A 15,221-nucleotide genomic window follows, 5' to 3' on the forward strand; every position below is an offset into this window, starting at 1 on the left:
GGTGTGAGAGGATAAAGGTGAAAACTCTTTCAGAGCTTATTAGGGGAATTAGCATGGAGACTTTTGTTTGCTGTATCTCAAACTGGCTCAAGTAGCCAGGCCTTGACAACCCAGGAGAGAACTATGAAGGAGAGACTTTGCATGAAGCAAATTTCTCCTTTTCCACCTCACCTATTTTTTATGTGTTCTCTCAAGGAGTTGGGAGACCCACAAGGCAATTATGAAATACTTAGAATATGAAGCAAAATTCTCCTTTACCTCTTCAATCATTTTCTCTGCTCTCTCAGGGAGTTTGGCCTTAAAGACCCAAGAGAGAATTAAAGAGGAGAAATTGCATGAAGCATGTTTCCCCTTTACATTTTCAAACATTCATTCTACTCTCTCAAGGAATTTGCCTTAATGACCAGGAGATAATCAGGAAAGAGAGATATTGCCATGAGCCAAAGCTCTCCTTATTCACCTCAAACTTTCTCCTTGCTCTCTCAAGAAGTTGGGCCTTTAAGACCCAAGAGAGAAATAGGAAGAAGATATTGCGTAAAGCAAATCTCTGCTTTTCAGCCTCAAATATTCTTTCTGTTTGCTCAATGGGTTAGGCCTTAAAGACCCAAGAGTTTATTTGGGAGGAGATATTGCATGAAGCAGGTACCTCCATTTTATTTTCAAACATTCAGTCAGCTCTCTCAAGGAGTTAGGCCTTAAAGACCCAAGAGAGAATTAAGGAGATGACATTGCATGTAGTGGGTTTCTCCTTTTCATTTTCAAAGATTCAGTCAGCTCTCTCAGGGATTTTGGCCTTCAAGACCCAGAAGAGAATTACGAAGGAAAGATGTTGCATGAAGCAAATCCTTCCTTCCTCCCCTCATCCTCTCAGCTCTCTCAAGGAGTTAGGCCTTGAAGACCCAAGAGAGAATGAAGGAGATGACACTGCATGTAGCAGGTTTCTCCTTTTCATTTTCAAACATTCAGTCAGCTCTCTCAGAGATTTTGGCCTTCAAGACCCAGGAGAGAATTACAAATGAAAGATGTTGCATGAAGCAAATCCTTCCTTCTTCCCCTCATCCTCTCAGCTCTCTCGAGGAGTTAGGCCTTCAAGACCCAAGAGAGAATGAAAGAGATGATATTGCATGTAGCAGGTTTCTCCTTTTCATTTTCAAACATTCAGTCAGCTCTCTCAGGGATTTTGGCCTTAAAGACCCGGGAGAGAATTACGAAGGAAAGATATTGCATGAAGCAGATCCTTCCTTCTTCTCCTCATCCTCTCAGCTCTCTCAAGGAGTTAGGTCTTAAAGACCCAAGAGAGAATGAAGGAGATGATATTGCATCTAGCAGCTTTCTCCTTTTCACTTTCAAACATTCAGTCAGCTCTCTCAGGGATTTTGGCCTTAAAGACCTAGGAGAGAGTTGCAAAGGAAAGATATTGCATGAAGCAAATCCTTCCTTCGTCTCCTCATCCTCTCAACTCTCTCAAGGAGTTAGGCCTTATAGGCCCAAGAGGGAATTAAGAAGGAGATACTGAATGAGGCAAATCTTCAGACATACTCTCTGCTTAGTCAAAGAGTTGGGTCTTAAAGACCCAAGAGACAATTAAGAGGAGATATTGCACGAAGCAAGTTTCAACTTTTCATCTTCAAACATTTGCTCCGAAGGAGTTAGGCCTTAGAGACCCAGGAGGCAATTATGAAGAAGATATGGCTTAAAAATATCTCTCCTTTACCTCTTCAATCATCTTCCCTTTTCACTTGAGACAAAGGGTCATAAAGACCCAGGAGAGAATGAAGGGGAGAGATTGCATGAAGCAAAGCTCTCCTTTTCCACTGAAAATTGTCTCTCTCCTCACTTGAAGCATTGTATCGTGAGGACCAATGGGACATACTGTATGAAGCAAATCTCTCCTTTTTCAACCCAAACATTCTCTCGGCTCTCTGAAGGAGTTGGGCCTTAAAGACCCAAGAGAAAATTAAGTACATATTGCATTAAGCAAGTATCTCCTTTTCCACGTATAATATCCTCTCTGCTCATTTGAGGCATTAGGTCGTGAAGACCTAATGACATTTGAATGGGAGACAGTGCATGAAGCACATCTCTCCTTTTTCCCCTCAGACATTCTCCCTGCTCTCTCAAGGAGTTGGGTCTTAAAGACCAAAGGGAAAATTAATAAGGAGATATTGCGTGAAGCCAATCTCTTCCACTTAATCTTCAAACATTCTCTCATTTTGGTAAAGAAGATAGGACTTATAGACCCGGGGGAAAGTGACAAGGAGATATTGCATGAAGCAAGTCACTGCTTCTCATTTGCAAACATTCTCTGTGGGCTCTCTGTGAGGGTTTGGCCTTAAAGACCCAGGGGAGAATTAAGAAGGAGATAATGCATGAAGCAAATCTCTACTTTTCATCCCCCAGTATTCTTTCAGTTTGCTCAAGGACGTAGGCCTTAAAGACCCCGGGGACAATTAGGAAATGCATATTGCAGGAAGCAAACTTCTCTTTTTCCCCACACAGATTTTCCCTCTGATGGCTCATGGAGTCAGGTCTTAAAGACTCAGGAGAGATAATGCATGAAGCAGACCTCTCCTTTTTTCGCCCCAGATGTTCTCTTTGCTCTCTCAAGGAGTTTGGCCTTAAAGACCCAAGAGAGAATTAGGAAGTGGACACTGCATGAAGCAAGTGTCTCCTATTCCCCTCCAACATTCCCTGAGCTTTCTCAAGGGGTTTGGCCATAAAGACCTAGGAGAGATTTAAGAAAGAGATACTGCACAAAGCAAATATCTCCATTTCGTACACTTTAAATATCGTTGCAGCACTGTGTAGTTAATCTGAAATGAAATTTGAGGGTAAGTTTGTTCTCTCCTGTCCCAAGTCTCAAAAGCTTGTGAAGGGTTCCACAATTGGCTGTGGTGCAAATTTTAGGAAATGTCTCCTTTTTACCTCAGATTTGAATTTTATGTTTCTCCTGGTTGCTAGTCATAAAGATCAGGGGTGTAATTCTTACAAGCTTCTGGGAAATTGTGTGGACCCTGAAAGAGTTTCCCTTTATCCATCTCTTGCCGGTTTCCTCAACTTGCTCCACATGATCATTTTCTTCTTGACTCTCTTCATTTTTCCAGTTTTCTTTCCAATGAAGGTCTGAGCCAGTTGAATTCTTTTCATTTTGGTTCCAGTCCTTTGCTGGGAAAAGAAAAGGCTTTCATCATTATCTCCAGACCATGCCGATCCAGACGTAGCCTGGCATTCTTGGTCCATTTTACCCGATGAATGTTCAGGTAGGGTATCGCAATCCTGAAGGGGTGTGGACGGCCTGATGCATTTTGGCATTTTGGCAGGTGGCATCTTAGGGGGAAGATGCAGGCATAAATAGCCCACTTTGCCTCCAATCAAGACTTCTGTTCTAGAACGTCATTTTGCAGAAAACCTCTACAACAGTGGTTTGACTAAACTTAACTTCCATAGACCTCAGATAGGTGACAGGTATTTCAGTATCAAATGAAAAATTTAAAAAAAAATCCCCATTCCATGCCCTTCACAGTTCCGTTTCAGAATCTTTCCCAGAGCCATCATTTTAATTGTTCACACAGCTCCTCGAGGGCAGGAAACATACCGCTCAATTCCATTGTGCTCTCCCTACTGCTTAGTACAGTGTGCTACACAAACATGGGTGCTCAATAAGTACTACTGAATTGAGCCTTCCCTCAACTTTCTTTCCCAAGGGGAGGAACTATCCCTCATGTCACCTTCTCTACTACTTCTCTCCTCTTCTCTTACCTGGGGTGCAGCTGGCATCTCTCTGCCTGGCCCTCCTCACCCACCCCCGGCTGACATCTCCATTCTTCCTTGAAGTCTTCAGGCCATGTGGGGAGTTGCAGTTTCTGAAAAGAACCAAACTGGGTTTGAGAGCAAAGCCACACCTTCACTTTCCTCGACAAGAGGAGGTGGGGAACCTACTCCAAATCCTTTCCTTATTAGTGTCATTACAGGATTGTTTTGGGGTAGAATTTTCTTTTCTCTCTCATGTTTAGCAAAATCCTCACAACACTTACCCAAACCAGTAGTCAGGGGAGAGAACTCCTGAAAATCACAGCTGTTTACAATGCAGTACTCTATTTGGTGTTTCAGGTAAATTTCCCTTGGAAATTTACACTGCAATTCCTTTTGACCTAATTTAAATACCCTATTTATTATTTTCTAGGAAACCTCATTCCCTATTCTATTACATTATTCTATTTATTGTCTTCAGACTGACAACACCTTCTGTCTAGCCCTGACTAAAAATTTTACAGTATGAAAAGACACTAACTTCAGTTTTTTCCACTGAAAATGGATTGGGCAAATATTCTGTGAGGGAAGGTACCAGTACATTTCTCTGGTGTGTTAGATAGTAAGTTTGATAGAGAGGTTTCTGAGGTAAGGTATACTTCATTGCTAGGAACAAGGATTTCAGAGGAAGATTTTGATAGAATAATGTTAGCATGTCCTCCATTCCCAGACCCCATTAGAGATACTTATTTTTTCTACAGGCAGTCAGCTCCTTGTCTGGTCTCAGGATGTCCGGGTCTTCTCCAGTTTGTCTAAGAAGTTCTCGTTTTGGGGAGACAGCAGGAAGGGCCTAGAGAAGAAAGATGGCATGGAAGAGAGGCGAGATAAAGAGGAAAGAAGGTGACAACTGGAGGCCCAGGGAACACCCTGGATGAGAGGCTGGAGTTGTCTCGGCTGAGGTGCCGAGGAATGATGAAGCAGGCTTGTCCCGGGCTGGCTGTCAGCAGGCAGGCGATGAATTCCAGAGCAGGATGGTAGGGAGGCTGTGGTCGAGGATCGAAAAAAAGGAAGGCGAATAGGGGAAGGGAAAATAGAGAGGTGAGGAGACCCAGGAGAAACAAATAATGCTCCTTTGCCCTCCCTCGCGGCACTGCCACTGTCCCCCCTGCAATGGTGCTCCCATTCAGAATCAGGGGGCACCTAGTGGCAGTGCGGCTTAGTTGTTCAGACCTCCAGCCCCACCTCCTCACACCCAGTTTCCCTGCCCCGCCTCACCGGGCTGCCCCCGCATCCCCCCTGCAATATGGGGCTGCAGGGACAGCTGCCCGGCCGGCGACGCAGACAGGATAATACGGCTTCTTCACTGTACTTCATTGGTATTGTACTCTCTCCAGCACTTAGTAAATTGCACTAAACAACACAGGTACTCACTAAATACTGTGGAATGGAAGAAAAGTCAAACCTCAGTATCCCCCAATTATCCTTCCCGTAGAGGAAGTGAATCCAGCTATCCCTCATGTCACCTTCCCCACAAACTTTTCCACCATCTCTTACTGGGGGAGCAACTTGGATCTCTCCGCCTGGCCCTCCTCACCCACCCCTGGCTGACATCTCCATTTTCCTTGTAGCCTGCAGGCAATGTGGGCAGGTCCAGTTTCTGAAAGGAACCAAAATGGGTTTGAGAACAAAGCCACACCATCACTTTCCTAGGTCAGAGCAGGTGGAGAGCCTACCTTTCCATATCAGCATTATTACAGGATTGTCATTGGGTAGAATTTTCTTTTCTCTCTCTTATGTTTAGAGAACATAATCCTCACAACAGTTATCCAAACCAGTAGTCAGGGGAGAAAACTCCAGAAAATCACAGCGGTTTACACTGCAGAACTCTATCTGGTGTTTAAGGTAACACAAAAATTCATTGTGACCTAATTTAAATTCCCTATTTACTGATTTTCTATTAAACCTCAGTCTGTACTCCTTTAAATTATTCTCTTACCTTCAGGCTGACAACGCTTTCTTTCTAGCCCTGACTCAAAGTTTTACAGTAGGAAAACATACTAACTCAGGTTTTTTTCCCCTGAAAATGAATTGGGTAAATATTCTGTGAGGGCAAGTACCAGTACATTTCTGTGGTGTGTTCGGTAGTGAGCTTGAGAGAGAGATTTCCGAGGTACAGTACGCTTAATTGCTAGGAACAAGGATTTCAAAGGTAGATGTTGAGAGAATAATATTAGAATGCCCTCCATCCCCAGGACCAAATCGAGATGCTTACTTTTTTTTTCCTACAGGCAGTCAACTCCTTATCTGGTCTCAGTATATCAGGGTCTTCTCCAGTTTGTCTAGGAAGTAATCTTTTAAGGGAGACAGCAAGAAGGGCCCAGAGAAGCAGGATGGTGTGGAAGACAGATGAGATAAAGAGGAAAGAAGGGGAACCCCCGCCCCCCCCCCAGCATAATCCTCTTTTCCATTCCCTCCCTCCCCACAATGCCACAGTCCCCCTGCAACTGGACTCCCATTGACAATCAGGGTGACCCAATGCCAGTGTTCCTGGGGGCTTCAGACCTTCAGTCCTACCTCCTCACACCCAGTTTCCCTGTTCCCCCTCACCAGACTGCCCCTGCTTCCCCCCTGCAATATGGGGCTGCAGGGACAGCTGCAGACCCAAAACACGGCTTCTTCATTGGTGTATTGTACTCTCTCCAGCACTTCGTACAGTGGGCTAAATAACTCAGGTGCTCAGTAAATACTATGGAATGCAAGACAAATGAAACTTCAGTACCCCCCAATTCTCTCTCCCTTAGAGGAAGTGAATCCAGCTATCCCTCATGTCACCTTCCCCACCACCTGTTCCCAGCCTCTCTTACCTTGGGTGCAACTGGCTTCTCTCCACTTGGCCCTCCTCGCCCAACCCTGGCTGACATCTCCTCTTCTCTTGACTCTGGCAGGTGATGCAGGCAGGTCCAGTTTCTGAAAAGAACCAAACTGGGTTTGAGAGTAAAGCCACACCTTCACTTTCCTAGATTAGAGCAGGTGGGGAGCCCTTCTCCAAACCCATTCCCTCTTAGCATTGCTTCAGGGTTTCCACTGGGTAGAATTTCCTTTTCTCTCTCTCTCCTTTATGAAAATCCTCACAACAGTTACCCAAACCACTAGTCAGGGGATAGACCGCGTGAAAATTACAGCGATGTGAAATATGAAACTCTTTTGGTTGTTTACTATGATGGAAAGTAAATTTCCTATGAAAATTGATGTTAAAGCACCTTTTGACCTGATTTAAATTTCCTATTTACTGATTTACTGATGGTAAACTTCATTCTGTCTCTACTCTATTAAATTATTGGCCATTATATTTGGGCTGATTTCATCTCCTTTCTTTCTGTGACTAAAACTTTAAGGTCCCAAAACAATGCTAATTGGCCTTTTTTCTACTGAAAATGGATTGGGCAAATATTCTGTGAGGAAAATGGTGATTCATTTATTTCTCCGATGTCATAGATTAGTAAGCTTGGGAGAAAGATATTGGAGGTAAAATATGCTAATTGCTAGGGACGAGGCTTTTTTAAACGTTCAGTTGGGCAGAATAATATTAGAATTTCCTCCCACACCAGGAACAATTTGAGATACTTTTTTTTCTCCTCTCCATATGTCTTGGTGTCCACAGGTCTTCTGGATTTCCCTTCAGCTCTCCTTCCTCCTGTGGGCATTGCTCTCTCTACCCTGATTCCCCTCAATGTCAATAAGATTATAGGATAAATTGACTATCTGTTACACTCTAGTTATACTCTAGGCCCTCTCTCCTACCTTCAAAAGCATGTGTCTTCTCTCTTCCCAAGTTGTTCCTCTTACAACCATTTTTTCCTTGCAACAGGGTTTCTCTTGTCGTATTCTGTTGGCCGGGGGAGATCACGGGTTGTGGTGCCAAGGAATGACTTTGAGATGGCTCTCGGCAGGCTGGTGAATTCCAGGGGAAGCTGGATCATATGGGGAGGTCTGAGGGTCATGGTCTAGAAGTTGGGGTGCTGTGTGAATGAGAGCATTGTTGTGGAGGTGGTGGGGAGGGAGAGGGAAAGGGAAAGGGATGGATAAAGACAGGAAGAGTTAGAGAGGTGAGGCAACCAAAGGAGGGTTAGCTGAAAGAAGAACAAAGGGGAGAACAGAAGCTTCCCAGTAATCCCCTCCTCCCTTCCTTCCCTCCCTCCCTCCACTGCCACTGCTCCCCTCTGCAGTGGTGCTCTCACTGAGGACTAGGAGGCATCTAGTGGCAGTGCTACCAGGGGTTAAAAATCTAAATTTCAACCTCCTCGCCCCCAATCTCCCCGGATCCATCTCACCACTCCATCCCTGCTTCCCCCCCGCAATATGGAGGTGCAGGGACGGCAGCCAGGCCAACGACGCAGACACTCTCACAGGACTCCTTCACTGGCCAAGGATGTTCTCTTGCACCACCTGTAACTTCAAGTCATTTCTCCAACAAATGACCCAGAGGTTGGTCTAAAACTAAAGTTATATGACCCCCAAATTTAGTTCCCCCCTCCTTTTCATAGACAAATTAAACTAAACTGAAATCAACCCTCCCTCCTTCCTTCCCTTACACGTGTGTATCTTCCCTCCTGCCCTGAATCCTTACCTTTTGCACACAAATCTTCCTAGAAAGAAGTTTTCTCTTACCATTTTGTCCACTGGCCTGCTATTGTCTCAGTTGGGGTGCAAAGGAATGGTGAACGAGGTATTTCCCAGGATGACTGGTGGCAGGTAAATTCCAGGGGAAGCTGGACAACCTGGTTAGCCCAGGGGACTATGGTCCAGGAATGTCAAGGAGATGTTGGACTAAGGTGCGGAAAAGGAAGAGGAGGGCGAGGGAAAGAGAGGAGGCCAAAAAAGGAGGGAGCAGGAAAGAAGAAACCTACCCAGCGCCCCTCTCCCCCGCCCCCCGCCCCCAGCACTGCCACTGTCCCCCCTTCCAATGGTGCTCCCACCGAGGATCAAGGGGCACCTAATGGCAATGCTGCTGGGGTTTCACACCCTCCGTCCTACCTCCTCACAACCAGTTTCCCTGCTCCATCTCACCCTGCTGCCCCTGCTTCCCCCCTGCAATATGGGGCTGCAGGGACAGCTGCCAGGCCATTGATGCGGAAGCCATCTCACAACTTCTTCAGTAGCCAAGGATGTGTTCTTCCTCTGCCTGTAACAACCTCATTTTCCCAACAAATCACTTTTTTAAAGCCACTCAAGAAGTAATTTAGTCCCTCTCATTGTCCCTCCTTCCCTCATTAATGCGTGTTTTCCTTCTTCCCGCGCGGGACTGTAGGTACCTTATCCAATTCTTCCTTGAAGCAGGATTTCTCTTACTGTTTTCTTCCCTGGCCAGAGATGGTCTCAGCTGGGGTGCTGAAACCTGTCCTGGGATAGCAGTCAGCAGGCTGGTGAATTCCAGAGGAAGCCAGACCCCCTCAATGTGCACTGTGGTCCAAGAATCGGGGGGGGGGAGCTGTTTGCATATGAGATTTTTTTGGCAGAGGAGGTGGGGGAAAAGAGAGAAGAAAGGGGATGGAACAAAGAGGGAGAGTGAGAGGTGAGGCAAAGAGGGGAGGGTAAAGTGAAGGAAAGGAGGGACGAGCCAGGAGCCCTCCCAAAATCCTCTCCTCCCTTGCTACTGTCCCCTTGTAATGCTACTCCCAGTAAAGGGTGGGGGGGGGGGAGCAGTGCTGCAGTGGGTTCAGAACTTGTGCTCAAATTTCTCACACCCAGTTTCCCTGCTCCCTCCTCACCATACTGTCCCTGCTTCTCCCTTGCAATATGGAGCTGCAGGGACAGCTGCCGGGCCAGCAGGGACTCCTTCGCTAGCCGGGATTCCACTTTTGCTCTGCCAGGAACTTCACCTCATTCTTCTGGGAAGGCTGATGGTACTTTCCTGCTGGAGGAAACAGATTTTTTTTTGCAAACTTTGACGTGAAAAAGCCCCCTCAGGTGTGAGAGCAACGACACCGTCTCTTGCCACGTTACCCAAAGTCCATCACAAGGATAACTATTCATGACAGTTTTCTTTCCCACCCCCTCATACCTCTGTTCAGTTTCTGCCAGAGACCTTCTCTGACTTGCCCCGGGGTGACCACTTACTGCTGCTCCGTGATGGAGCTTGGTGCTCCCTGCTCGAGCCCAGAGTGCCAATCTCCACCTGTGGACTAAATCTCTAGACATTCAAGACCAAAGACTAATCCTGCAATGTCAAAAACCCCCGATGTTCTTAAATGGAAATGTAGAGTTTCAATAGTTACATACATGGGCTAGAGAGAATCTTTCTTACCCTCAAAAATTTCGACCTACCTGTGTTCAATGGAAATGAGTACTATGTGAGGGTCTACGTTAACGGTGCTTTAATTGGTAATTTTAAGCTTATTCCATTGGAGTTTGGTTTCCCCAGTTTTACTGATTTGCAAATCTGATCATTGCCCCTATTTTCCCTCCCCTTAGAGAAATTATATCCCATTATCCCTTATGTCATCTTCCCCCAGAACTCTTGACCCCTTCTTTCTTACCTTGGGTGTTTTCAGCATCTAGCCACCTGACCCTCCTCACCCTCCCCACGGGCTGTACTGTTGTTATTGGAGCGCAGGTCTGGATCTGGATAACCCCTTGGAACTTCCTGTGTCCAAGGATATGGCAGGCATCCTGGGAATAAATCTATTAACTGTTCAGTGCACTTGGGCTTCCAGAGCCTGATGGGGCCTTGACTATCCCAGCACAGGATCACTTGGAAGATAACAGCAATAATAAGAAATTTTATTTGGTGTTTTAAGGATTCTTAAAATTAATTTCCCTTGGAAAGGTTCATTTTTACCTATTTTTCAAAATTTCCCACTCATCCCCTTAGTAAAAGTTTCATTTTCTTTACTTTTTGATAATTATGTATCCCTGAATAGAATTCAATGTGGAAAACATTAATACAGTTTCATTATTTCTCAAGATATGAATTTTGTGAGACATGCTTCTGAGATCACAAACACTTAAAGGAGAATTTTCACACTTGACTCGAAGATCCAAGGCTTAGAATTTCCTCCAACCCCAGAAATAATTTGAGATGCTTTCCCCTTCCCGTGCAGGCCCCCTCCTCCCCTGGCCCTCAGGCAATCAGCTCCTCATCTCCTCTCCATAAGTGCTGGGCCCCACAAGTCTCCCAAAGCCCCCTTAGTTCTCTCTTCTCCTGAGGGGCTAGCTTTGTCTACATTGAATGCCTTCAGCATATTTCCACAGGGACCTGAGGACGCCAAGGGGTTACTGGTAAACTTCCAGTGATTTCCCCCCTTTTGTTTCCCCTGAGAAGAATTTCAATTTCATCTCCCCCCAAAACAATTCCAACAGTTGATCAAACAATAAAATCTTCCTGACCCCCAATTTCAGTGGGAAAATATACCCCAATGGGAAAATGTGGGTTTGAAGAAGGGCTCTAGATTGGCACAAAAATATGCTTTGCTTTCTCAACAAATATAGAGCATTTTCAGGACAGATAATACTTGAACCAAATATTCCCTCTTTGAATCTGACCAAGAAGGAAGTATTTTCTAGGGCAACTCCACCAGTGAATTTTACCATGAGCTTCTGATTTTTGTTGTATTGTACTCTCACCCAAATGCTTAGTACAGTCCACTGCATACAGTAAGCTTCCCACAAGGAAGGTGTCTACCAGCTCTGTTGTATTGTACATAGTAAGCTCTCAGTAAATACCCCAGAGGATGATGATAAATACCAGGTGGTTCCCATGAAGTACAACCCAGCACCTCAGTGTAGAATTTATTTGCTATTCCTGCTTTCTGCGAAGACCAGTTTGGGAAGGGTTTGTTTATTCTCCTTCCTGTAGGGTTTATTGGGAAGGGCTTAGGTAGAGTGGAGTGGGAAGAAGGGGCATTTGAAAGATGATTGGAAGAGAAGCACAAGCAAATTATTCATTCATTCATGCATGCATTCTTATTGAGTGCTTACTATGTGCAGGGCATTGTACTAAGCGCTTGGGAGAGTATGGTGTAACAATAAATAGACCCATTCCCTGCCCACAGTGAGCTTACAGTCTAGAGGAGAGACAGACATTGATGTAAATAAATAAATTACAGATATGTACCTAAGTGCTGTGGGGCTGGGAGCGGGGATGAATAAAGGGAACAAGTCAGGGCGACACAGGCTCATCAGTAATAATAATAATAATGTTGGTATTTGTTAAGCGCTTACTATGTGCAGAGCACTGTTCTAAGCGCTGGGGTAAACACAGGGGAATCAGGTTGTCCCACGTGGGGCTCACAGTCTTAATCCCCATTTTACAGATGAGGGAACTGTAAGCCTTCGAAGAGGGGAGAGTAACTGTCTGTAGGATTTGAGGAGGGAGGGAGTGCCAGGCTAGAGGCAGGATGTGCATGAGGGCTTGGCAGTGAGATAGATGAGAACGAGGTACGGTGAGAAGGTTAGCATTTGAGGAGCAGAGTGTGAAGGCTGGGTTCTAAAAGGAGAGCATCGAGGTGAGATCAGAGGGGATAAGGTGATTGAGTGCTTTAAAGTCAATTGTGAGGAGTTTTTGTTCGATGTAGAGGTGGTGGTGTGATGACATCCAAATAGAGAGATGTCTTGAAGGCAAGACTACAAGACTGAAGGCAAGACTGAAGGCAAGACTGAAATACAAGACTACAGAGGGGGAGAGAGATCAGGATTGGAGAGGTGGATTTGGGTGTCATCCGCATAGAGGTGGTAGTTGAAGTGATGGGAGTGACTGAGTTCTCCAAGGGAGTGGGTGTAGACGAAGAATAGAAGGGGACGCAGAACTGAACCTTGAGGGACCCCCACAGTAAGGTGGGAGGCAGAAGAGGAGCACGTGAAGGAGACTGAGAATGAGAATGAGAGGGCAGAGTGATAAGAGAACCGGGAGAGGACAGGGTCCTAGTTCTGCTCTTTTCTTAACATAAAATCTTTTATGTTTTGTATTTTAACATAAAATATGTTCCCAGTTGTCTTTAATTTGGACTTTCTTGTACCCCATGCAGTAATCAGCTCCCTTCTTCCCCTTTTGAGGAACAAATTGCTGAACACCTAGCAATTAAAATCCTGAAACAATTCAGAAAACCCTGTCGATGTAAACTGCAGCTTGGCTTTAAGGAGTACCCAAATCTTCTTGAAACAGGACTTTTTAAGATCGTCTCTTAAAGCCTGAACAAGTTTATTAAAACAGACAAGAATTTCTGATGAATAGGTGCCTTTGCCAAATCATTTTAGGTCTGTTTCCAAAAATGAGACAAAACTCTCCCACTAGTGTGGTTTACAGAAGAATTTATTGTGGATAAACTGAAATCTATTCACCTGCATGATGGGAGTTGTGTGCCTACTGTGTGCAGAGCACTGAACTAAGCTGGAAGGGGGTGGTGGGAGGCAAGCACAAAAATCAATTACAGCAAGGAGAAAGTTAGAGACAGTAAATTCTAAGGGGGTGGGAGGGGCCGAGTTTGAATGCATAGGTAATCTAGAAGTGCTGAAGTGGCAGATGGGAGACCCTCAATCAAGCAATCAGTGATATTTACTGAGTACTTACAATGCACTGAGCTCTGTACTAAGCCCTAGGAAGAGTACAATACAAGAGAATTAGTGGAGATGTCACCTGCTCATAATGAGCTTTCAGTCTAGAGACCTGTAGGGGAAGGTAGGAATTAATATAATTAATAATATATAATTTAAAGCTATTACATAAGTGCTGTGGCGTTAGGGAAGGGGTAACAGTCTCAGATGGAGCCTTAGACCAGTATTTTCCCACTCCTCCCCTCTCCAACCTCTCTATATGGAACTCAACTTTTTCTCTGATTATTTCTCTTCAAAAAGAATTCAAATCCAGCTGGGTAATATAATAAGTAAATACTATTCTCAGTACTGCAAAATTCAGTATTTCCTTTCAAAATTTGTGGGCTATAACCTTGTCCCCCCCCCCCCAAGGTCTCTGTTTTCCCACAAGAACCTTGCTAATATACCTCCCTTAGCCAAATAACTGCTATTACCACAAACTCCATTTCCCATCTTCTCAGAATAGTCTGTCTTATGCCAAACTCAAAGACAGGGTCAACTCTTACTTGTCTGGTCGTCTCCAGTGCTGCCCTCCTCCATTTCCTACTAGGTGCTCTGGCCCTGCAACAGGATCATTGAAAAGTCAGACCAGGCTTTTATAGGAAATAGTACAGCTTTTTTGCACTAACCATGAGAGGCTCAGTTCATCTCCCTTGGAATTCAGAGATATAACAGCTTTTTCTGAAACTTTGGGAAATAAAAGAATTTTTTATTTCACATTAAATTTTCAGACTATGACAATTTATCTCTTATCATTCATTTTTTCCCCTCTCAGTAGAAATCCTGAAGGCAAATGTTACTGTACTTGGAATTTCTCCCCCAGAAAGTGTGCGCAATAATCTGTATTGGGCAGAATTGTGATAAATGACTGAACACACCTTTTAGGGAAAAGGTAGATGTTCCGTGTTCTGAGGAAAAGTTAAGTACACATGCTCAAAGTCACTGCGGCTCTGAAACTCATCTCCACACTTCATTTACCTGTTTTCTCCCAGTTCTGGAAGTTAATCCCATTTTGTTTTTTACCTTATCTAGGGCGATTTAAAGGTGATTTTTATTCACTTGACCTCAGAAGCTTGGATTTCTTGTCACTAAACTTGAGTCAGGCAATAACCTGTGTAGAAAATCATTTTTTAAAGAGTGACCGATCCAAAGATGAGTGAGAAAAAAATAATTGTTCTGACAGGATTGTGGAGAATAAAGTAGAGGTTCTCAAAGGCTAACTCACTAAAATTTCCCTAGAGTTGGTACTGACATATTTTTTTCTGTAAGAGTACTTTTTTTTTGCCTATTTGCTTTTTCTGTTTTCCATAGACTTGCTGGAGGGCTCCTGGCTCTCTTTCTCCCCTGCTTTCCCCTACCAAATCCTCAGTGTCCATACCTGTTTTCCTCAGGTAATCTGAGTCCATCCCATTTTGCTTTTACTTTACCTTTCACTTCCCCATACAGAAGAGGGTGATTTTGTAGCAAGCCACAGAATTCTTTCCTCCTCAACACGAGTCAGGGGATATTCTGTGAGGAAAATCTTTTGGAGACTGATTTAACTTGGCCAAAAAGAATGGAAGGTGAACAAATGAGTGCTGCTGTAGCTGAAATGTATGGAAAAAGTAAAACATTCACCTGTCTTTTTCAACATTCTGGTCCTAAACGGGGTTTAGGGAATTTTCTGTGGAAAAAATCTTTCCATCGACTCTCCTTCCATCAAGAAAATTATAGGAAAAATGATAATCCTGCTTAGCTAAAAACAAAAAGTAAAATAATTGAGTATCTCCTTCCGTTTTAGTCAAGCTACGTGCTTTTACTTTTATGGGTTTTTTTTTTAACTTCCCTGGATTTTTCAACTACTGCTTGCAGAGACGCCTCAGCTAGTCTGTCTCCTAAGACCC

At 44.4% G+C, this 15,221-nt stretch overlaps 2 long non-coding RNA genes across 2 annotated transcripts; both read right to left on the reverse strand.

The window, feature by feature from the left end:
• Positions 1–3,151: 3,151 nt before the first annotated feature.
• On the reverse strand, positions 3,152–6,164 carry LOC114808941. Its single transcript, XR_003756696.2, has 4 exons — positions 6,023–6,164; positions 5,305–5,407; positions 3,760–5,187; positions 3,152–3,165 (listed from the first exon to the last, which is right to left on the reverse strand). It is a non-coding gene; the product is annotated as an uncharacterized LOC114808941 (long non-coding RNA).
• A 2,544-nt stretch (positions 6,165–8,708) lies between these two features.
• LOC114808943 lies at positions 8,709–11,744 on the reverse strand. The gene is made up of 3 exons (XR_003756699.2): positions 10,287–11,744; positions 9,519–9,932; positions 8,709–9,210 (listed from the first exon to the last, which is right to left on the reverse strand). It is a non-coding gene; the product is annotated as an uncharacterized LOC114808943 (long non-coding RNA).
• Positions 11,745–15,221: the final 3,477 nt, after the last annotated feature.

The sequence above is a fragment of the Ornithorhynchus anatinus genome, unplaced genomic scaffold (genome assembly GCF_004115215.2).
Source record: "Ornithorhynchus anatinus isolate Pmale09 unplaced genomic scaffold, mOrnAna1.pri.v4 scaffold_685_arrow_ctg1, whole genome shotgun sequence".
Taxonomy (NCBI): domain Eukaryota; kingdom Metazoa; phylum Chordata; class Mammalia; order Monotremata; family Ornithorhynchidae; genus Ornithorhynchus; species Ornithorhynchus anatinus.